General features: G+C 38.4%; 1 protein-coding gene across 14 annotated transcripts in view; it reads right to left on the minus strand.

Moving 5' to 3' along the window:
* eef1a2 (eukaryotic translation elongation factor 1 alpha 2) overlaps positions 1 to 16,772 on the minus strand; it is a 49,607-nt gene that overhangs the window by 31,867 nt on the left and 968 nt on the right. For 5 of the 14 annotated variants that reach the window (XM_087305497.1, XM_087305502.1, XM_087305493.1 and 2 more), the window contains exons 2-3: positions 16,272 to 16,302; positions 15,844 to 16,058 (exon numbers count right to left, since the gene is read on the minus strand). The exons of 3 other annotated variants lie outside the window; for them this stretch is intronic. The gene's annotated coding sequence lies outside the window, so the exon portion shown is untranslated. Of the gene's footprint in view, positions 1 to 2,632; positions 2,694 to 15,843; positions 16,059 to 16,271; positions 16,303 to 16,772 lie in introns of all 14 variants that reach the window. 6 more of the 14 variants (XM_087305500.1, XM_087305494.1, XM_087305501.1 and 3 more) reach the window with 3 other exon arrangements.

Below are 16,772 nucleotides of genomic sequence, written 5' to 3' on the forward strand. Positions count from 1 at the left end.
ATTATAACAGATATAATTTCTAGTACTTTGTAAGTTAAAACATGTACGAGAGAGAGAGAGAGAGAGAGAGAGAGAGAGAGAGAGAGAGAGAGAGAGAGAGAGAGAGAGAGAGAGAGAGAGAGAGAGAGAGAGAGAGAGATGTACAAAACCTGGAGAACTCCAGAAACACCTTAAGACACGTAGACATCAAGAATCAGGATATGAACCTCAACCATGGTTCCTAAAAAAAAAGCTGCATAATTCATTCATGCTGCAATGCATGCTGTGTGCCAGCATAGTACAAAACTCCCAGCATGCATTGCAGCATGAATATATTATGCAGCTTAAAGTTCTTACAATCTCTTTCTCTGCCTTTAGTTTATTTTGTTTTTGGGAGGTAATATTTCAGTAGAGAGTTTGGTATAGTTCTGCGTTGTTTTTATTAGATTTTTATTTTTTGTTTGTTACCATTGTTGAGATTTAAAGACTAATTGTTGATGTCTGTGTGTTTTTAAGTTCTGCCATGGATCAAATATTCTCATTGTGAATGGTGTATTTAGACCTGAATCTTCAGTTATTTCATTTACATATTTTGTTCATGTCTTACACCAAGCTAACAAGATATTCAATAAATAGACAAGCAGGTGAGGGAGGATACAATCATAGTTAATCTCATCAGACTGATTCTTATGTATTTTTTGGCTTTTCATGCTATACAGATAGTGTGACGAATACAATTAATTATAGCAACCAAATAAAAACTAGTGTTGAAATAAGCAGCTGAAGAGCCCAACTAAAGCAAAGGCTGACCTCCATCATGGTGACTTTAAATGAATAGAAATTTCATGAAGAGCTTTTGTCCACATGAAACAAATAAAGTAGGAGCCCAGTAATGAGTGAAGCTCCTGATGTTAGTGGAGTTTAATGATCTCTGCTGAGATCTTCATTTTTATTGTGTAATTATTTTGATTATTATTATTTTATTTAGAGTTTTATTCTCAGTTAATTTCATCTTCGGTTTCGGCTGTAATTTGTGATTTTCTTTCCTTCAGTGATTCTGCTTGTTAACAGTTGTTCATCAATTCATCCTTTAATTAGACTCTTAATTATCTGATTAACTTCATCACTGCCTGAGTGTTCAACCCTCTGCAGTAAGGACACTAGTGAGGAGTTTGCTCAGGGATTTAAGGGGTCAAATGTGTTTGATGAAAATACAGACTGGAATGTATTTGATGTATATGGATTTACAAATGTACAGTAGATTACTGGCAACGGCTGCCAGTATTTTTCCGTAAATTTAACGGATGTAAATGAACAGTGTAAATAAATCAAAGCTAAGTTATAAATGTTGTGTTGATTGAACTAAACATTACCTTTATGTAACTAACTTAAGTTCACTCAAATAAATATTTTTTCTTTAAGGTAACTTAACTGGGTTACGTGGAACCTGTTGACATAAACTTAATTAGAGCCAACATATTATTTTTTTGAGTGCACCATTGTGGAGGATAGTAGCATCTTTGTGCAAGTCCAACATGAACTAAGGATAGCTGATGTTGTGCTGAATCTTCTTTTATTTAAAGGTAACTGTATAGTTACTAATGCAGTGAAAATCTGTTTGCTAATCGTACACACATGAACACATTAGTGCATTGAATGACTTTACATTTTTTTGAAAGCTAAACTAGGTTTTTGTAAAATGAGCATAGTATCAGATGATGGAATACGGTTATTTTCTGTAAATTTAAACAGTCCTATAAAACTTCCGTATTTTTACAGAAAATTTACTGCCGGTATTTAACGATTTTTTTAACAGTGTAAATTAAAGCTAATTTATAAATGTTGCGTTGATTGAACTAAACAACATTACATTACCTTTATGTAACTAACTTAAGTTTACTTAAATTAATATTCTTTCTTTAAGGTAACTTAACTCGGTTACGTGGAACCTGTTGACATTAAAAAGTTAATTAAAGCCAACATATAATCTTTTTGTAAGACGTTAGGTTAGATTTAGGTTGTGATGTAAGGTGACTAAAATTCAATGTTTAGCCAGCATTTAAGGACAATATTTTAATGTCCAAAAAGACATCAAATGACGTTGATACTTGGTTGACTGTAGGTTGTGTTGTAAAGTGACCAAAATTCATTGTTGAGTAAATATCCTAAACCAACATCATATTGATGTCAAATAATGACATTTGATCGTCAGTAATGGCAACCAAAATCCAATGTCTGATAGATGTCATAGTGGTAACAACCACACAATGTCAAGCTGTAACATCGTTAGATGTGGATATTTGGTTGGTTTTAGGTTGGACATTGACTTAGGCCTGACGTTGAGTTCTGACGTCAACCTGATTTTCATTTCCAAACAAAATGCAGCATACACATGACATTAGGCTACAACGTCAAGCTTCCATTTTGGTCATCTTTCTTTCTTGCTTGCTTGCTTGTTTGTTTGCTCGCTTACACACACACACACACACACACACACACACACACACACACACACACACACACACATATATATATATATATATATATATATATATATATATATATATATATATATATATATATATATATATATATATATATATATATATATTAGGGATGCAACAATACAGTTAGCCCACGGTTCAATACATACCTTAGTTTTTTAACATGGTTTTCGGTTCGGTTCTCATGGCTTGACACTTTATTTTTTTATTCTATAGGCAATAGAAGCAGTAAGAGGTTTAGGAGAAAAAAAAATTAAAACGATTCATTACAATACTCATTTTGTTTTACTTAAAAGCCAAGAAAAGTACACTAGTTCCTAGTGTATTGTATAAAAAAATTAACACTGAAATCTCACAGCTGCTGGTAGCCCATGTACAAACTGGGGAACACATAAAATCTTGAATTTAAACATACATGTGAAGTTAATAAAGATAAATTGGCCATTTCAAATAAACATATTTGTACTTAAGTCAACATAAACAAACCATCTTAATTATCCCGGTGCTGAAAAAATGAGACTGTGGTCCAGGGCTATTCAATTGGCGGCCCGTGGCCCGAACCCCTGCCCCAGAGGCAATTTGTTTTAGCCCTGCAAATAGTGACCAAAACATAAAAATAAATTTAGTTCAGTCAAAAACGGCCGCTATAGCTATGAAGTGATGGTCGTCTGTTCAATTCAGTATGTGCTGCAGAGGCTGCGCAGAGCGTGAGTCACCATAAGCAAGTGGTGTGGACAGATGAAAACATTTGGATATGTTTTGAAGAAAATGCCTTTTGTACAATGCACTATAATCATTAATAGGGATGCAACGATTAGCTGATTTCACTATTAACTGCGCGTTAATTCATCACAGTTAATTAATCATAAAGGCTTCTCTAAGCCGCATTTCTGTTGCACGGAAAGTTGCCAACTGTGCGCTACGCACGCACACCAGATTAACTACAGCAGTGGCCGTTCTCATATCACGTCTTTTATGCTTGCAAGTTTGTTATTTCTAACGTAAGAATGACAATATGCACGCACAAGTGGAGCAACACGATTGTCTCTGTCCGGGCGCACGCAGTAGAAAACATCTCATGGTAAGAATTGTGCTTGCCTTTCATTGCAATGTCAAGCGCCCTCTAACTTTAGAGCATAGTGATTGGATATTTACTCGCAGGGAGGAGTTTCCTCATCACAGCTCATAGACTTAAAGGCACACACAGTCAGTTCGGGAGGATATAAAACGCACATAAATTATTTTAACACAAAACTGAGAAAACTGCAATTCACAAGCGCGTACTGAACCATGGAGGACGTACCGAATAGTTTAATATTATATTGAGAACCGTGACATCCCTAATATGCATGTATGTATATATATATATATATATATATATATATTTTTTACTTCCTGTTGTAGTGGACGTGTTCAACATGCAAAGAAATATGGATAAGACCAAGGAAGCACTTTTTGAAGGCAAGTTTCTGTATAAAACAATTATGTCGCATCACCAGGCTCTCCACCGTTTCATGCAATTTCAGGTGTTTCATTTTTAACTTTTGACTTCTGTTTTAAAGAGCCCATATTATGGGTTTTTGAAAATTCCCCTCCATGTAGTGTGTAACACAGCTCTAAGTGAAGTGAAGTATCCAGCTAAGGCTTAAATCTGTAAGAATACAGTGTTTAAAACTGTTGATTCATCTATAAAAGAGTCGAATCATAGTGCTTCAAACGAGTCGCCTTGATACCGACTCATTAGGTGTTTCGCCATGACGTACGAACGAAACAAAGTTTTTCACGTGCACGCGCAAACCCGGGAGATTTCAAACCTGAGGCCCCGCCCTCTGACGCAGTAACCCAGACACACACACACACACACCCACAAACACACGCACACCCACAAACATGCCGGTCGATTGAAGTCACAATGCAGATGGATATATTGAGTCTCTACCCAAAGATGAAACCTCAGCATTATAACCAAGCAGTTGGAAACTTCTGGAAGCTACATGCTACAAAGAATACTTCATCTGAGTTTGTTAAAGGAAGGATCAGTAAAGAGTAACTGATGGACGTCAGGATGGGTTTCTTCCTACATTTCTCAAGTGTAAGTACGTGCGGTTAAAGTTGTTGCCTCGTTGACTCTAGCTTGCAAATGTATTTAGTTGTGATTTGTTACTTGTAACCGCGTGTACTGTATCAGGTTAACTGGATATATTATCTTATCGCGTGCAAAGTCACGTTAAAAACGCGACGCGTGCTGTTTGTTTATGGAGCTCCGTGCTAGAGTTCTGCTCCCGCGATTTATTCGGAAATGTATTCCCGCGCCGCAGAAATCTGGCGCGGGGAGAGAGAGGGAGAGAGAGAGAGAGAGCGAGAGAGAGAGAGCGAACGAACGAACGAGCTTTGTGTACTTTGTGCTGTGTGTGTGTTAGTGCAGACAGCTTGGCTGTCTGGACTGTATACTGGGTGATATTTGGTTGTGTTCTCCGCTCTAGCGGGACCGGGCGCGGCGGGCAGAAAACGGAGCGGGTTCTCAGGCTAAAACCTGGCGGGTGCGGGCTGAAGCGGGAGCGTTGTCATCCGGAGGTGTGTGTGTGTTTTTGTGTGTGTGTGGTATGGCGAGTACACGACTGTCTCCTTCGTTCGGTTATCCGTGGCACTACCCACTCGCCATAGTGTGGCAGCTAAAGTCCACGCCTACACTATCGAGCGTGTATGAACTGTGATTACTTTTTAAATTGCTGATTAGCTATTGGCCATTTCCCTCTCTGACTGAAGGCAGTCGACCAATCGCGACAGACTGTCATCGGCCCAATCAGCGCAGATTAGCTTCGCGCTAAGGAGGGGTTTGGGAACAAATGAATCACTGGACGATTCATACAGGAGTCGCTGGGATAATTAGATAAAAATAAATGCAGATTATAAGACCATGAAAGTGTTTTTTGACCTTGCATGCATATTAGACTGTTGTTGGAGACCCTTACAACCAAGATATGACCTTATTTCATGTATAATATGGGCTCTTTAATGTAATTTGATCTTGCATGTTGAACGAAAAAAAAAACCTCCGCATTTCGTGACTCAGTTTTTCTTTGAGGTAATCAAATCGCTGCTTACACGGTAGACTTTTAATAAGAGTATTATCTTAATCATATTAAAACCGAATTATTGGTGTGTTATGTAAATTGACGTGTTTCCTTGTTGTGTCAGAATCCTTGTGAAATTCAGGGGACGAGGATTAAGTGGCGCCAAATAAATGAAAGCAATATAACAAAAACCCCAAATCTAACTAATATTTACCCTCTAAACTGTCTAATACAAAATAAACAAACAAAACATCTTCAGCATTTACACGCTATAACTAAACTATTCTACTAACCAAAAATACGGAGAAAACTTACAGCGGGTGGCACTCACTTCTAAACTAGTGTGTTTAGACAGTTAAGTTCTCTGCGTGATGCAAAGTGTATGTCAGGTGACATCTAAACTCCTCGAATGCAAGGGAAAGGCTGACGCCAGACGTCAGGGGATTGCCACATATACACATCCAAGACGTTAACATCGATCAACACAAGAACAAGACCAAAATCAAAACTAAGTTCACGTCAACATCACAGAACATAACAACAAGCCAAAAAACACATACAAAAGCAAGCAAAGACAGCAAGTAAGTCAGAGCAAAAGCAGAACGAGCTTCCCCGATCGTGTCCCTTTAAACTGTGAGCTCCTATGCTGATCGGTTGTGAAGGTGATGAGGTCATAAGGTGGAATTGAAATTGACGTCTTCACGGACGAATGGCATACTGGAATGGGCGTATCTGATAATTGACAGAGAGGGAGGGAGGGAGGGAGCGAGCGAGCAAGAGAGGGAGAGAGAGAGAGAGGAGAGAGAGCGCACACACACAAGCAAAACAAACAGGCATATACATATGACTGTAACACCCTGACCCTCAAGAACAAACCCTTTTGTTAAAATAAACCAGAGACAGAGAGAAAAAAAAATTAAACTCTAGACAGGGCATCCGCCATAACATTATCAATGCCTTTTTTATGACGAATATCCAAATTATAATTCTGGACTGGCAGAGACAATCTCATCAGTCGTTGGTTATGATTGTACATCCTGGATAGCAATAAAAGAGGATTGTGTTCCGTATATACAATCACAGGTAAACAGCTGGAACCAACTAAAACTCAAAGTGTTGCAAAGCAAACAACAGAGCTGATATTTCTTAAACTTACGAGAGAAATAGCTCACAGGATGGTCAATACCAGTTTCATCCTCCTGAAGAAGTACGGCACCAGAACCCACAGCACTTGCATCAATCTCAAGCTTAAATGGTGATGCACAATCAGGAGCGGCAAGAACAGGTGCATTACATAAAAGTGCTTTTACATTATCAAAGGCACTTTGACAAGCATCAGACCTCACATATGATGTAGAAGGGCTAAGCAAGGATGTTAAGGGGTTAACCACAGTAGAAAAGTTTTTGCAAAAACTTCTGTAATAACCAGCCATACCCAAGAAGCTCTGTAGTTCTCGGCAATTGGTGGGGACTGGAAACTGCGAAATAGCGGTTACTTTCGCATCTACAGGGTGAACTTGACCTTGTCCAACTTCCTTGCCCAGGTTATGACAGTCGCTTGGCCGAACTCACATTTAGCTAAATTTAGTGTCAGAGATGCGTTAGAAAGTCGTATAAATATTTCTCTTAACGAATGCACATGATCACGCCAAGCTCATGGAGTAAACTACTACATCCTCGAGATACGCGCTACAGTTTGGTATGTCTGCCAACACTGTATTTACTAGACGTTGAAACGTTGCGGGTGTGTTTCTAAGACCGGAAGCCATCGAATCGTATTGCATAAATGAATCTGGAGTGACGAATGCGGAGATGTCAGAAGCTCTATCAGTGAGTGGAATTTGCCAATATCCCTTCAGCGTGTCTAATTTAGAGACAAAACACGCAGAACCGAAATTGTCAATGCAGTCTTCCATGCATGGTAAAGGATAGCTGTCTGGGACAGTGACTGCGTTAACCTTTCAGTAATCAGTACAGAATCTGTACGTTCCATCTGGTTTTGGCACCAGCCAGCATGGTGAACTCCAAGGGCTACTGCTAGGTTTTGCCAATTTATTTTCAAGCAAGTAGTTCACTTCTTGAAGCATAATAGATCTTTTAGCCATATTCAAATGATATGCGTGCTGCTTTAATGGACGTGTGCCATCCACATTAATAACGTGTTTTAACACGTTTGTTTGGGTTAGAACATCACCAAACAAACAGTTAAAATCAGATATTAACTTAATGATATCCGTTTTCTGATCAGCAGGCAAATGTTTGAGACAGGAATTTAGAACACTCAAAATTTTTGAATTGACTAACCTCACAGATAATTGGGGAAGGTCACGAAGAATTACACCGTCATCAACATCTGACATCACAGCAGAAGTCTGTTCCGCAACTGCAACAACAGTGGAAACAATGGATTCTGGCTTTGACAGGGCACATCCTTACCTGTCTCTTTGGAATGGTATGCTTTAAGCATATTAATATGACATACACGGGTTTGGTGTTTTCTATCGGGTGTGTGAATCATATAATCCGTCTCACCTATTTTTTTTTTTTATTTCGTACGGACCGGCGGAACAAGCAGAAAGTAAAGAATCGAGTACTGGTAAAAGTACGAGAACTATCTCCAATAGCGAATGAGCGCGCAACAGCCTTTCTGTCTAATCTAATATGTTAGTTTTCTTACTGGTCTTAACAGACAACATGCGTTCTTTTAGTACTTTTAACGGACCTCTAATTTTGTGAGAAAATACGAGCTGAGCTGGGCTAAATCCAAGCGATTCTTGAATTGTTTCTCTCGCAGCAAATAAAACCATCTGTACTCAGGCAGTATTTGTGAAGCATGGACTTGAGTGTCTGATGAAAGCGTTCAAGCGCACCCTGTCTCTCAGGATATGCGCTTGAAACACGATGGGTGATGTCGAGTGATTGTAAAATTTTCTTAAAAAGCTTCGATAGAAAATTTGTACCTTGATCGCTTTGAATGATTTTGGGCAGGCCAAATGTAGAGAGAATTTTATCAGAGCTTTAACAATCACAGGTGCTGTAATTTTTCTCAGGGGAACAGCCTCTGCAAACCTAGTCGCTGCACACATTATTAGTAAGCAAAAACTGATTACCAGATTTTGTTTTGGGGAGCGGCCCCACACAGTCCACAATTATGTGTTCAAAAGGATCGTGAATAACAGGTATGGGAGTCAAGGGTGCAGGCGGAATCACTTGGTTTGGCTTTCCTACTATCTGACATGTATGGCAAACACGACAGTATTTAACCACATCTTTTGTAAACCTGGCCAAAAGAAATGCTTCAAAATTCGGTTGTATGTCTTTATAATTCCTAGATGGCCAGGAAGCTGATGGTCATGCGCCAGATATAGTACATGTTGACGATAAGGAGATGGAACAACTATTTGATAAACGGCATCTCAATCAAAATCACTTTCCGGATTTGAACACCATTTCCTTAACAGTAACTCATTGTCAATGAAAAATCCACTTTTCATTTCTCTTATCACATCTGTTGTGACAGCAAAATTGACAATAGGTGCAAGAGATTTATCCTTTTTTTGAGCAACCATTATTTTCTCTCGTGATACAGGTACCTTTAACGTTTCAGTATCAGTCACTACATCAACATTTTCTGTGTTTTGTTTTTCCCTGGATGTCTCAGAATCAGGAATTTTCTCACAGGAGAGGAGAGAAAAATTAATCAGCCAACTCAATTACCTTACCCAACTTGCGTGTCTGTGCACACATTACTGCGCATGCAGGGAAAACATCGGGGTAAGCGTCAGTCAAATGCGATTGAGCAAACAAATCTGTTTTTTCTGTTACTTCTAACAACAGCATTACTTTTCCTCCTGCCAGATCATTTCCAAGAATAACATCTATGCCATTTACAGGAAGTGACGGGCGCACAGCCACCCTTACAAATCCTGTACACAGATCACTCTTCAAGTGTATATGATGTAGCAGCGCTTTGATGCAATTCATCTCAATGCCCTGAACAATCACACTGGAGCCACAGAAAGTGTCATCCGACAACTTTAATTTCTCTGCAACAATAAAAGATTGCAAACAACCAGTGTCCCTAAGGATTTTTACCTTAACCTGATCCTCACCATTTTCAGACAACGAAATAAATCCTTCCAGAGTAAAAGGTTTATAATTGTCATCAATTTTGTCATCATCAGATGCACTTTTCACTTGAGGCTGTTGTCTCCGTTTTAAAACCAAACAATCAGCTATGACATGACCCTTTTTGTGACAATAATAGCACTCACGTTCTTCACGAGTTGTGCTAGATTTTGGTCTACTGGTTTGTGAAGAATTAGGCTGGGATTTTTCAAAATGTGCAGGTGCAAAAACATTCTTGCGAGTTAAAATGAACTTGTCTGCTAGAACAGCTGCTTGCGACAATGAAGTCACCTTCTGTTCATTTAGATAGACAACAACTCGCTCAGGCAAACAATTTTTAAATTCTTCCATTAACATCAGTTCCCGCAGTGAGTTAAAATCAGCCACCTTACTAGCGCTGCACCACTTATCAAACAAGATTCCTTTCTCTCTTGCGAATTCAACAAAAGTCTGTGCAAATGTTTTCTTACATGCTCTAAATCGCTGTCTATAGGCTTCCGGAACAAGTTCATAAACTCGCAAAATTGCAGTCTTGACATTTTCATATTTCAAGCTATCCTCAACTGACAGAGTAAAGCAAACCTCTTGAGCTTTACCAAACAACTTGCACAGCAGCAATACTGACCAAACCAATTTAGGCCAACGTAAAGAAATGGCTATCCACTCAAAAGCACAAAAATAAGAATTTACTACTGATTCTCTAAATGGTGGGACTAATGCAATGTTTACCTATGTCAAATGCGGTTAGAGCTGGATCAGTAGGCGGGGCCACATCAGAGAACACAGAGGCAGTAACCGAATTGGGTTGCGCAGCTGAGCCAGAAGAAATCTTCATCGCCTCCAGATCTAGCTGTCGCAGCTTGATCTCTTTTTCAGCCTCAATTTGTAGCTTGCTTATTTCTAACCGCACGTTTATTTCAGCCTGATGTGCATGCGCTTTTTCTTGTGCCTCGTACTGCAGACGGGCTAAGCAGACTTTCAGTCGCGCATCATCTCTGTAGCCAAAGGACATAGGGGAGAATGATCAAACACTGGCAAGCTGACCTTCGCCTCCGCGCCAACATCAACTTGACCATTAGGATCATCCTCAGCACCCGGACTGAGATGCCACAGCAACGTCATCCTGGCTAATATTTTCACCAGTCTCCTCCACAACATTTGACAGAGGAAGAACATTTTTCTCATGTAACTTTAACAGTGTCTTAACTTTTTTTTCTGCCTTGCGACTCTGCTTGTTAACAACAATCTGATAATTATCAGCAATCATTAAAATAATAAATATAATAAATCCTGCTTCCTACAAACATTAATCTGCTCTATGGTTGGTTTTGTAACAAATTTCTCCAAACTTAAAACCTCCATGATACAGGCCCCGTTTACACTAGTGCGTTTTAGTTTTAAAACGGCGTTTTAGATCAAAAACGATCTGCGTCCACACTAGCGTTTTACCTAGTGTCTCTGAACATATCGCCGTCCACACTATGCCACTAAAAACCTAAATCACATGATCATTCGCGCACACTGGGCATGTACGTTCTAGTATAAACAGAAAGCATGCGTCTCACTCGGCATTTGGTTATTGTTAGTCAACGAATGCCAATTGAACATTAAACGCGATGGCAAAGAAAGCAAGAGAGGTATTTTTGTGAACAGACGACAAGGTCGAGTTACTAAACGCAACAAATGAATAACTGCACAATGGCGCCTAAAACAGACAATAGTGCAAACAACGCTCCCATTTCTGTGCCCATGTGGTTGTTTACAGTACTGTCTTCCGGTAGCGTTAAAGCCATGTGTTATAGTCATGTGATAGAGCCTTGGCGGATAAGGGAAGGATACAGTGACGAAGGCAATGACACAAAAGCCTCAATCAGGTAGCGAATCTCAGCAGTCCCACCTCCGTTTTCAGATGTCTCCATTTTTCCTCATCCACACTAAGACAGAGCAGCAGCGTTTCAGAATGAAAACAGCCTCTCCAGCATTTCCAAAACGCTTCGTTTTCGGCGCTCGAGAACTCCGGCGTAGTGTGGACGGATGGCGTAACTGTAGCAAAACTTATGCGTTTTAAAACAAAAATGCATTAGTGTAAACGGGGCCACAGACTACACGAAAAAAACAGCAAGATACCCTTCCGCATACATCTGTTATATGCAATATACAAACTTAACACCAATTGCCACCAACAAACACAAAAATTATCACAATTTCAGGTTTCTTTTATAAAAAAGAGATTCCGGACGAGCCCCCATATAAATGTTACAACTTTTAAGTTTTGTCTCGAGTTGGTGGCAAAATATCAGACCGACAACTGCAAATAAAAAGTGAATTTATTTACAATAGTGAAAGGAAGTCAAAAAGTAATAAAGTATTATTTACAAGATCTCACAACATAAAATAAACCAAACAATGTAGATTAAGGATGGGGGGGAGGAAATGAGAATTAAGTGGCGCCAAATAAATCAAAGCAAAATAACAAAAACCCCAAATCTAACTAATATTTACCCTCTAAACTGTCTAATACAAAATAACCAAACAAAACATCTTCAGCATTTACACGCTATAACTAAACTACTCTTCTAACCAAAGATACGGAAAAAACTAACAGCGGGTGTCACTCACTTCTTAACGAGTGTGTTCAGACAGTGGAGTTATCTGCGTGATAAAAAGTGTAAAAAAAAACACATACAAAAGCAAGCAAAGACAGCAAGTAAGTCAGAGCAAAATCAGAACGAGCTTCCCCGCTCGCGTCCCTTTAGACTGTGAGCTCCTATGCTGATTGGTTGTGAAGGTGATGACATCACAAGGTGGAATTGAGATTGACGTCTTCATGGACGAATGGCATACTGCGACAGAGAGAGAGAGGGAGGGAGCAAGCGAGCGAGAGAGGGAGAGAGAAAAAGAAGGAGAGAGAGCGCACACACACAAGCAAAACAAACAGGCATATACATATGACTGTAACAGAGTCGCTCCAGCACATTGTGTGTGTCTGTCTGTGTGTGTCTGTGTCAGGCCCGTTGAGGGGTGTCAGGGGATGAGTGAGCGACGTATCTGAGTAGGAGCGTGTGTACACGAGACGTACCTGAAGAGTGTTGGGGGTAAGTTGCGCGTGACGTACCTGAAGAGCGGTGAGGGCGAGTTGCACACCACGTACCTGAAGAGCGGGTGTGCAACGTATTTAAGGACCAGGCGGGAGACGCGTGATTTTCAGGAGATTATCATTCATTTGCGGGCATCCAGGAGTCTCTGTGCATTTGTGGGATACTCCTAGTCTTAGCAACTGGATGAATGTAAAGGAGGACTGAGCAAAATTGTTTCTACTTAATAATTAATGTTCTCAACTCACAGCAATACAACTTTACAATAAGTGCAACTATTTGTATTCAATAATTTATTATTATTATTATTATTATTTTCCAATTTTCATATCTTCAATGCCTGTATTTTGGCATTTTTTTGCACTCCACTTAGAATCCAACTTGGAAATAATTGGTATTGATTGTTTTGAAATTCAAAGGGCACTAACATGCCTATTTTAATTTCTGTAATAAACCTGTCTGTCAAGCCAGGATCTTTTAATAAACGATAAAATGTTGAATTTAAATAGTTTTTGTCTTGCGTTTACATTAATTTTACATTTAAATAGCCAAAATTACAAGTTTCAGTATTTTAAATGCGATTAATTTTTAAAAAAAAGGTGCGATTAATTATTTAATTTTTTTTATCGATTGACAGCATTAATATATATATATATATATATATATATATATATATATATATATATATATATATATATATATATATATACACATACACACACACACACGCACACACACGTGTATATCTGTGTATATATTTATGTGTGTGTGTATATATAGTGCTGTCAATCGATTAAATTTTTTTTTTTTTGAAAATTAAATCGCGATTAATCGCATTTAAAATACTAAAACTTGTAATTTTGGCTATTTAAATGTAAAATTAATGTCAATGCAAGACAAAAACTATGTAAATTCAAAATATAATTGTTTATTAAAATTTGTTTAACTTGTAACACAGATTTCGTCATGTAAACAACATGCACAATAAACCATCAAGATCCTGACTTGATAGCCATATTTATTACAGAAATTGAAACATAGGCATATTAATGCTATTTGAATTTTAAAACAATCAATGCCAATAAAGAAAAAAAATTGATTTCCAAGTTGGATTCTAAGTGCACTGCAAAAAATAAAAATAAATAAAATAAAAAAAGCCAAAATACTGTCGTTGCAGACATGGAAATAGGAAAATTAATAATAATATTACTAAAACTATCGAATACAAACAGTTCCACTCATTGTATTTGTATTGCTGTGAGTTGAGAACATTAATTATAAAGTAGAAACAATTTTGCTTAGTCCTCCTTTACATTTATCCAGTTGCTAAGACTAGGAGTATGCCGCAAATGCACAGAGACTCCCGGATGCCCGCAAATGAATGATAATCTCCCAGAAATCGCACATCTCCCGCCCGGTCCATGAATACGTTGCACACCCCTCTCCACCGCATCCCTCCTAGCTCTTCAGGTACGCAACTCACCCCCACCGCTCTTCAGGTACGTCCAGCAGGCACATGCCCCTACTCAGATATGTCATTCACTCAACCCCTGATACCTCTCAACAGGCCTGAGACAGACACACACACACAACACATTGGAGCGACTCCCTTAAGATTCAACACGCATGATCGCGTTCATCAAATTTGCTTAAACTAAGCGTTCTAAAGTATGGCTGTATTTCACAAGGATTCTGACACAACAACACGAAGCATATGCTTTCGTTGCGTTTAATGAGGAAACACACTAAACTTGACTTATGCTGAAAGGCAGAGCAATGCGCTGTCTTTGACAGCTCACGACTTCACTAGAGACTTTCTGAGTACATTTACATGAGACACCAATACTCCAATTTTAATATGATTAAGATAGTACTCTTATTAAAAGTCTATCGTGTAAGCAGCAATTTAATTATCTTAAAGGACCACTGAGTCACGAAATGCAGAGGTTTTTCTTTCCGTTCGCCATGCGGTATCAAATTACATTAAAACAGAAGTCGAAAGTTAAAAATGAAACACCTGAAATTGCATGAAACTGGAGAGCCTAGTGATGCGACTAATTGTTTTATACTGAAACTTGCCTTCAAAAAGTGCTTCCTTGGTCTTATCCATATTTCTTGCATGTTGAACACGTCCACCACAACAGGAAGTAAAAAAAAGAAAAACCCTGCAACTGCGTAAATCTTTTTTAACGTATTAATTATTTCAAATTAATTGCATGCGTTAACGCACTAATTTTGACAGCACTAATTTATATTTATGTATATATATTTATGTATATATATTTATGTATATATATATATATATATATATATATATATATATATATATATATATATATATATATATATATATATATATATATAGATAGATAGATAGATAGATATAGATACACATACACACATTGTATTAACAGACTGAACAGACACTGGACAGCCTGTTTGAACCCAATGCATATAAACAATAGCCCCTTTCACACATACAGACCCAGAAGGTTGTATGTGTGAACAGGTCCTTTTTGAAAATACCGGTAAATTCGTTCTGGCTATTTTCCGGAAAGAGAAGTTGTAACATTACCGGCAATTTGCCGGAATGCTGCGCTGTGTGAATGCAGAAGGAATATTGCCGTAATAAGCGCGTGCATGTCTAGAACGTGCTGACGTGAGACGTCTGCTTTAGCCAATCACAACAGTCAGACGCATTTACGTCCGCGCGGTTTATGAGAATAAAAGCCTTTGAATATTTTACCAGACACATTTAGCTGCTAGAAGTTAGTCAGATCACGTTTATATGTTCTTCTTAATGCCAACTGTGTAAATAATCATCGATGAGATGCTTATGATAAGCCGTTGTTTGTTTACCTTCAAGCTTTGCGTGTGCCCCCATAGCGCCAGCACACACACATATCATGAACATCTCTACATGCGAAAGTGTTCCTCTATATGTTTTCATAGGAGTTGTACTCAATACTGATCCATCCAAAGAGTTTGTAATGTAGTCAAATGTTTACAAACACAAGCGCAGCCGTTTAAAGGACATTTCTGGTTAATGATGTCAGAATTTACCGTCATTTTGCGATGGATGTGTGAATGCTCTTTTCCGGAAAAATTCCGTAACGTCCTCGCCTGTGTGAACAGCGCTTTTTTGAATATACCGGTAAAGTCGTTCCGGAAATTTTCCGGATATTTACCGGTATCACTGTGTGAAAGGGGCTATTGGGTCTCCGTATTCAGTCCTTTACTTCCACAGTGTCTGTACAGCTGAAGTAACTGAACCAGCCCTGTGACATAAGACACAGCAATATTTCAAGATGGCAGTGCCCTATGTCTATAACTTATAGTTAAACATGCAGTTTTCTTATAAATGGTTACATTAATCAAGTTTGTAATGTATATTTCAATTAAAGTGGAAACCAATGTACAAAATAATGTAAAGTTGACCGAGTACAACACAATTCAAATCCAGTTGAATTGAGTAGCCTAATATACTTTACCTTTTACTTTCTCTTTTCTTCAGCATATTTCCTATTAAAAAAAATGTAATAGTTTTAATTAATTATATATAAAATATATTTTTATAAATTTGAAATAGCCTATCATCTAAACTTTCAGGTATTAAATTTGAGGTGCCTGGCTGTAGCACTTAATAAGTGACAAACAAACCAATGATTTGCAGAGGATAACAACAAATATGCGTCCTGGCTTTATTTATAATGTACATAGACCGCACGTGGTCAAGACATGCCATTGAGAGAGCAAAAGAAGTGTGCACAGCCCCGCACGCATTTAAAGCAATTTCATGAGCAGCGGCTTCCTCACACGCACACATTATAGAACTACACAATATCATTATACACAACAGCCTAGGTAGGTCTACAATTACATCTATGAGAGATGTCTGGAATTAAACAGTTGCTGCTGCTCCTTGTGCACATTGAGGAACACTAAAGGGGCAAACCATCAGGTCATCTGATTTGATGACGATAGACCTCGCG

The sequence above is a fragment of the Danio rerio genome, chromosome 23 (genome assembly GCF_052040795.2).
Source record: "Danio rerio strain M-AB ecotype USA chromosome 23, GRCz13ab, whole genome shotgun sequence".
Taxonomy (NCBI): domain Eukaryota; kingdom Metazoa; phylum Chordata; class Actinopteri; order Cypriniformes; family Danionidae; genus Danio; species Danio rerio.